Raw genomic sequence first — 8,681 nt, 5'->3', positions numbered from 1 at the left:
ACATGAGTTTGCGTTTTCTAAAATCTTATATAAATGACATCCTACAGCATAAACTCTTATGTCTTGGCTCCTTTCAACCAGCACAATCATTTTGAGACTCATCGATGTTTTTGTTTGCATCAATAGTTGATTCCTTTTAATAAAAAGGCAGGATTCCATTGTATGCATCTACCACAGTTTGTTTATCCATTCACTTGTTGATGGACGTTTGAGTTTTTCCAGTTTTGGGCTATTACAAATAAAGCTGCTATAATAATTTGTGTATAAAGTCTTTGTGGAGACATACACTTTCATTTCTTTTGTTTAAATATCTTAGGAATGGCTGGGTGGTTCATATGGGAGGTGTATGTTTAACTTTTTAAGAAACTGCCAAATCATTTTCCAAAGTGGTTGTACCAGTTTGCATATGTTATGTCCTCCAGAAAAAGCCATGTTCTTTGATGCAGTCTTGTGGGGGTAGACATATTAGTGTTGATTAAGTTGGAACTTTGGAATAGGTTGTTTCCGAGGAGATGCACCCCACCCAACTGCTGGTGATAACTCTGATTGGATAATTTCCATGGAGGTAAGGCCCCACCCATAGAGCCTGGGCCTTGAATAGTTTACTAGAGCACTATATAAGCTCAGACAGAAACAGCGAGCTTGCTACAGCCAAGAGGGACACTTTGAAGAATGCACAGGAGCTGAGAGAGGAGCTGCAGAGAGAGACAGTTTGAAGACGGCCATTGAAAGCAGACTTTTGCTCCGGAGAAGCTAAGAGATGACAAACGCCCCAAAAGCAACTGCAAGTGACATCTTGAAGAAGAGGAGCTGCAGCTAAGAGAGGACAGAAGGTCCCAAGAACAACATTTTGGAGAATGCCATTTTGAAACACAACCTGGGAGCAAGCAGACGCTAGCCTTGTGCCTTCCCAGCTAACAGAGGTTTTCCGGATGCCAATGGCCTTTCTCTGGTGAAGGTACCCTTTGTTGATGGCTTACCTTGGACACTTTATGGCCTTAAGACTGTAACTTTGTAACCAAATAAACCCCCTTTATAAAAGCCAATCCATTTCTGGTGTTTTACAAAAGGGCAGCATCAGCAAACCAGAACAGTGGTTGTACCATTTTATATTCCCATCTGTGATTGCTGGAGAGCTCCAGTTTCTTAACATCCTCTCCAATACTTGGCTGTCTTTTTAATTTTAGCCATTCTAATAAGAGTGTAGTGGTATCTCATTTTTGTTTTAATTTGTTTTTTCTTAATGACTAATGATGTTGAACATCTTTTCATGTGCTTATTTGCCAATCATGTATCTTCTTTGGTGAAATGTTCAAATCTTTTGCCCATATATTTTAAATTAGGTTGCTTTTTTTAATATATAATTTAATGAATTTTAATAGCAAACTTACAGGATAAGCACAAAATGCAAGCAACATAAAAACATGTACTTAGGAAACTACAAATGCTAGAGAGGATGTGGAGAAATTGGAACTCTTATTCATTGTTGGTGGGACTGTATAATGGTTCAGCCACTCTGGAAGTCAGTCTGGCAGTTCCTTAGAAAACTAGATAAAGAGTTACCCTTCAATCCAGCAATTGCACTTCTCAGTATATATTCGGAAGACTTGAAAGCAGTGACACAAACAGGTATCTGCATGCCAATGTTCATAGCAGCATTATTCGCAATTGCCAAGAGATGGAAACAACCCAAATGTCCTTCAACAGATGAGTGGATAAGTAAAATGTTGTATATACACACAGTGGAATACTATGTGGCTGTTAAGAAGGAATGATGTCATGAAACATATGACAACATGGATGAACCTTGAAGACATAATGCTGAGCGAAATAAGCCAGGCACAAAAAGAGAAATATTATATGCTACCACTAATGTGAACTTTGAAAAATGTAAAACAAATGGTTTATAATGTAGAATATAGGGGAACTAGCAATAGAGAGCAATTAAGGAAGGGGGAACGATAATCCAATAAGAACAGATAAGCTATCGTGAGTAAATTTAACTTTCTGGGAATGCCCAGGAATGACTATGGTCTGTTAATTTCTGATGGTTATAGTAGGAACAAGTTCACAGAAATGTTGCTCTATTAGGTTACTTTCTTGGGGTAGAGTAGGAACATGTTGGAAGTAAAGTAGTTATCTTAGGTTAGTTGTCTTTTTCTCACTCCCTTGTTATGGTCTGTTTGAAATGTTTTTTTATTGTATGTTTTTAAAAATTTTTTTTTTATTTTTTATATAGGTGATTTAAAAAAAAAGTTAATTAAAAAAAAAAAAACAATGAAAAATATGCAGAGCCCCCTTGAGGAGCTGGTGGAGAATGCAGGGTTGTTGGGCTTCCCCACCTTGATGGTTGCTAATGTGCTCACAGACATAGAGGACTGGTGGTTTGATGGGTTGAGCCCCCTACACAGGACTTGTCCTTGAGAAAACTGTTGCTGCAAAGGAGAGGCTAGGCCTCCCTATAATTGTGCCTAAGAGCCTCCTCCCGAATGCCTCTTTGTTGCTCAGATGTGGCCGTCTCTTTCTAGCTAAGCCAACTTGGCAGGTGAAATCACTGCCCTCCCCGCTACGTGGGATCAGATACCCAGGGGAGTGAATCTCCCTGGCAACATGGAATATGACTTCTGGGGAGGAATGTAGACCTGGCATCATGGGATGGAGAACATCTTTTTGACCAAAATGGGGATGTGAAAGGAAATGAAATAAGCTACAGTGGCAGAGAGATTCCAAAAGGAGCCGAGAGGTCACTCTGGTGGGCACTCTTATGCACAATATAGACAACCCTTTTTAGGTTCTAGTGAATTGGAGTAGCTAGCAGTAAATACCTGAAACTATCAAACTGCAACCCAGAACCCATGAATCTTGAAGACAATTGTATAAAAATGTAGCTTATGAGGGGTGACAATGTGATTGGGAAAGCCATATGGACCACACACTCCCCTTTGTCTAGTTTATGGATGGATGAGTAGAAAAATGGGGGAAACAAACAAACAAACAAACAAAGGCACCCAGTGTTCTTTTTTACTTTAATTGCTCTTTTTCACTTTAATTATTATTTTTGTTATTTTTGTGTGTGTGGTAATGAAGGTGTCAGGGATTGATTTTGGTGACAAATGCACAACTATGTAATGGTACTGTGAACCATCAATGTACGCTTTGTTTTGTATGACTGTGTGGTATGTGAATATATCTCAATAAAATGAATTAAAAAAAATGTACTTGCATGTAGGACAACTTAGTTAGAAAAGAATAGTGAATGGATGAAATCTAAAGTATGATAAAAATGCTACAAATGTCATTTAGTTGCCATCAATGAGAAATTTACTTATTTTTAAAGATTCAAATGCTGGCATTGTCCAGAAAAATTTAACAGGTTAATTTATAATTGTTGAACTGTTGAAGCTTGTTCATTGAAACATTTTGACTTCCATTAATGCTTTATGTCCCTGCATTTATATTAACAATTCACACACAAATGAAAATGGGAAAACTGTCAATACCCAATTTCTGTCCTGTATTTTTCCATTTGTGATTATATACTTAGGTAGTATTTCAGTTTGCTAAAGCTGCTGGAATGCAATATACCAGAAATGTGGGTTGGCTTTTTCAGTGGGGATTTATTAGTTTACAAATTTACATTTCTAGAGCCATGAGGATGTCCAAATTAAAGCATCAAGAGGAAGATACCTTCTCTGAAGAAAGGCTGCTGGCATCCAGGGTTCATCTGTCACATGGGAAGGTACCTGGCAAGGTCTGCTGGTCCTTCTCTCCTGAGTTCTGGTTTCAGTGACACTTTCTTTCTCAGCTCCTTGGGTTCTTGCTTATTTCTCCCTGGGGCATTTCTCTCTCACATCTCTGGGCTTTTACTGTCTTTTAGCCTCTTCACAAAGGATTCCAGGAAAGGATTAAGACCCAACTTGAATTGGGTCGGTCACATCCCAATTGAAACAACTTAACCAAAAGGTCCCACCCATAATAGGTCTTTACCAACTGGGATGGATTAAAAGAACATGGTGTTTTCTGGGGTACATAATAGCTTCAAAGCAACACAGGTACCTTTATGACCCCATGGGGGAAAAATATCTAACTTTCAGAACTACCAATAACAGAAAGAACAGAGAAAAAAACACTTTTTTTTTTTTAGAATGTTCTGGTTTGCTAATGCTGCCTGTTATGCAAAATATCAGAAATGGATTGACTTTTATAAAGGGGGTTTATTTCGTTATAGAGTTACAGTCTTAAGGCCATAAAGTGTCCAAAGTAAGGCATCAACCATCGATTACCTTCTCTGGAGGATGGCCAATGGCGTCCAGAAAAACCTCTGTTAACTGGGTAGCCATGTGGCTGGCATCTGCTGATCCTGGGTTGAGTTCCAGCTCCTCTCTCAGTTCCTGTGCATTCTTCAAAATGTTGCTCTTGGGGCATTTGTCCTCTCTTAGCTTCTGTGGAGCAAAAGTCCGCTTTCAATGGCTGCCTTCAAAATGTGTCTCTCAGCTGCAGCTCCAAATATCACTCTTAGCTGCTCTGAGTTCTTTCTGTTTGTCAGCTTTTTATATGGCTCCAGTGATTTAATTGAGACTCACCCTGAATGGGTGGGGTAACACCTCCTTGGAATTATCCAATCGAAAATATGGACCACAGTTGATTGAGTCACATCTCCATGGAAACATTTAATCAATAGGTTCCAATCTAATCAACATAGTCTTGTCTGTCCACACAAGATTGCATCACAGAACATGGAGTTTTGGGGGACATAATACATCCAAACTGGCACAAGAATGAAATATTTCCTGTCATAGTAGATTCTTAAGTACATTCTCCACAATGCAGCAGGCTAACTGGATGTCTTCTTGCATAATTTCTACACATTTGGCATTGATAGCGACAGATTGGTATCTTCAAAGTGGCCAACCAGATAGGCCTCTCTTTTCTTCTGCAAAGCACCAATAGCTGCTCTCTGGAAGTGCAAATCTCTTTTGAAATCCGGGGCAATGTCTCACACTAGACACTGGAAGGGAAGTTTGCAAATCAGAAGTTCAGTGGACTTTTTTTTTTTTAATGTATTATGGTTTTTTTTTCTCAGTTTTTAAAATTGTGAACTTATACATACATAACAGTGATAACTTTCAATGTACAATTTCACAAGTAATTAGCAAATCTTCTCAAAGAATGTCATGGGTTACAGTTCCACAACTTCAGCCATTTCCATTATTGTAAAATACAATATGTATACAGAAAGGTGTCATCTCTCGATGTACAGCTCAACAAGCAGTCATACAGGTAATTTCAAAAGTTATTATGGGTTACAGTTCCACAATTTCAGTTCTTTCCTTATTATGCAATACAAGGTATATATAGAAAGGTTAATGTGCCGATTTGGATGTATTATGTCCCCCAAAACACCATGTTCTTTGATGCAATCTTGTGGAGGCAGATGTATTAGTGTTGATTAGGTTGGAACCTTTGGATTAGGTTATTTCCATGGAGATGTGACCCACCCAACTGTAGGTAATAACTCTGATTAGATAATTTCCATGGAGATGTAGCCCCACCCATTCAGCATGGGCCTTGATTAGTTTACTAAAGTTCTGTATAAGACTTCAGACAGAATAAGCTTGTTGCTGCAGCTGAGAGACATATTTTGGAAGTGGCTATTGAAAGTAGACTTTTGCTAGTCCAGAGTTTGCCTAGGAGAAAATAAGAGAACACCCCCAAATGCATGGAGAGAAATGTCCTGGGAGAAAGCCATTTTGAAACCAGAACTCCGGAGCAGATGCCAGCCACGTGCCTTCCCAGCTAACAGAGGTTTTCCAGATGCCATTGGCCATCCTCCAGTGAAAGTACCCAATTGTTGATGCCTTACCTTGGGCACTTTATGGCCTTAAGACTGTAATTGTGCAACCAAATAAACCCCCTTTATAAAAGCCAATCCATTTCTGGTATTTTGCATAAGAGCAACATTAGCAAACCAGAATAGTGAGACATTCAAGGCACAATTCAATGAGCAGCTCTAGAGCAAATCCCAAGGGATGCTATAGGCTATAGTTCCACCATGTCATTTGCCTCCTTCCAGCCATTCCAACACCCCAGCACCCAAATATATATTTAAGTATATAAAGTTTCAGTATTCATGGACCTTTGTTCAATCCTATCTTGTTTGTTGCTTCTTCTTCCCCTCACTTAATCTCTCTCTCCACCTTCAGGGGTATCCAGGCAGTGAGCACCCTAACTTGTTCATATTTTCTTACTCATCTGCCCATATACTGGTTAAAGGGAGTGTCAGTCACCAGGTTTTCACTATCACACGATAAAAGCTATATAGTTAAACAATTATCATCACGAATCAAGTCTACGGATTAGCAGACAACAGATTGAGGTATTTCCTTCTAGCCATTCTAATACACTAGAATCTAAAAAAGAATTTCTATATAATGCTTAAAAATGTCCTCCAGATTTACCTCTTGACTCTATTTAATATCTCTCAGCCACTGAAACTTGATATTTTGTTTCACTTCTTTTCCCCCTTTTGGTCAAGATGGCATTCTCAATCCCATGATGCCAGAGCCAGGCTCATCCCTTAACAGTGTCTTTTGACAGCAGAAGTTCTTCATTTTGTTGAAATACAATTAATCCATGTTTTCTTGTATGGATTATGCTTGTGGTATTTGTATCTAAGAAATTTTCCTTACTCAAGTTCACAAAGATTTTCTCCTATGTATTCTCCTGGAAGTTTTATAGTTTTAGGTTTTACATTTAAGTCTATGTTCCATTTTAATTTTTGTACATATTATGAGGTATGGATTAGTTTTTTTTGTTTTGTTTTGTTTCATTTCATTTTTAGTATGGTTATTCAGTTGTTCCATCACCATTTTTGAAAAGGCTTTTCTTTCTCCATTGAATTGACTTTGCAACTTGTCAAAATTCAATTGACCAATAATTTGTGGGACTATTTCTGGATTCTCTTCCATTGATCTATTTGTCTAACTTTATGCCAATACCACATTGTCTTGATTACTGTAGCTTTATAATAATCTTGAAGTCAAGTAGGGTAAGCCACCAACTTTGAGCCTGTCTGTCACTTTCTTCAAAAGTGTCTGCTGGCAGCCCCGAGGATCTGGGGGAAGGTGCAGATGTGTTGGACATCCTCACCTGGACTGGTGTTGATGTTGTCACAAACATTGGGACTGGCGGTTTGATGTGCTGAGCCCTCGAGCATGGGACTTGCCCTTATGAAGCTCATTACCACAAAGGAGAGTCTAAAGGTGTATGTAATGGTGCCTAAGAGTCTCCCCCTGAGTACCTCTTTGTTGCTCAGATGTGGCCCTCTCTCTCTCTAACTGAGCCATCTCGACAGGTGAACTCGCTGCCCTCCCCCCTACGTGGGACCCGACTCCCAGGGGTGTAAATCTCCCTGGCAACGCAGAGTATGACTCCCGGGGATGAACGTGGACCCAGCATCGTGGGACTGAGAGTATCTTCTTGACCAAAAGGGGGATGCAAAATGAGACGAAATGGTTTCAGTGGCTGAGCGATTCCAAATGGAGTCGAGAGGTCACTCTGGTGGACATTCTTATGCACTATATAGATAACACCTCTTAGGCTTTAATGTATTGGAATAGCTAGAAGTAAATACCTGAAACTACCAAACTCCAACCCAGCAGTCTGGACTCCTGAAGACAATTATATAATAATGTAGATTACAAGGGGTGACAGTGTGATTGTGAAGACCTTGTGGATCACACCCCCTTTATCTAGTGTATGAATGAGTGGAGGAATGGGGATAAAAACTAAAGGACAAATGGGGTGGGATGGGGGGATGATTTGGGTGTTCTTTTTTCACTTTTGTTTTTTATTCTTGTTCTGGTTCTTTCTGATGTAAGGAAAATGTTCAGAGATAGATTGTGGTGATGAATGCATAACTATGTTATCATACTGTGGACAGTGGATTGTATATCATGGATGATTGTATGGTGTGTGAATGTATTTCAATAAAACTGAATTTAATTAAAAAAAGTGTCTGCTGGAATTTTGTTTGGGATTTTATTGACTATATAGGTCAAGTTGGACAGAATTTGACATCTTAACAATATTGAAACTTTCCGTCTTGAACAAGGTATATCTCTCCATTTCTTTAGTTGTTCCTTCATTTCTCTCTTCAATATTTTGTATAAAAATTCAATTTTGAGAGCATAGAGTAAAATTAGACAAATACCCCATGATCAAGAAATGAAATGAGTCACTGAAGGCATAGGCTTGGTAGTCAGGGCTGCCTGGGTTCAAATCCTGACTAAGATTTACTTACTGGCTGTATTATACTGGACAAGTTACTTAAACTTTTTGCAACCCAATGTCCTAATATATAAAATGTGGGCAATGATAGTACATTCTTCCTGGTGTTGTGTGTGTATTAAGTGAGATAATATATACGAGGCACTTAGTATAGTATTCTGGCACACAGTAAATACACAGTAAATGTCACCTGTTACTATCTGTTAGGGACTTTACAAGTGTTATCTGATTCACACCTCAATTCCTAAGACATGTCTCCTTTTAGACCCAGTCTTTGCTGAAACATTCCTAGCATTTCAAACATGCCTTTTAATGTTGAGCCTTTCCTTTGCACTCAACACAATCTTCCTACTTAGGTCTACTCAGGCTGACTTACTACCCTTTCACTGTAT

This window comes from Choloepus didactylus, chromosome 8, assembly GCF_015220235.1.
Source record: "Choloepus didactylus isolate mChoDid1 chromosome 8, mChoDid1.pri, whole genome shotgun sequence".
NCBI lineage: Eukaryota > Metazoa > Chordata > Mammalia > Pilosa > Megalonychidae > Choloepus > Choloepus didactylus.
Note: the sequence above shows the minus strand (reverse complement) of the source record.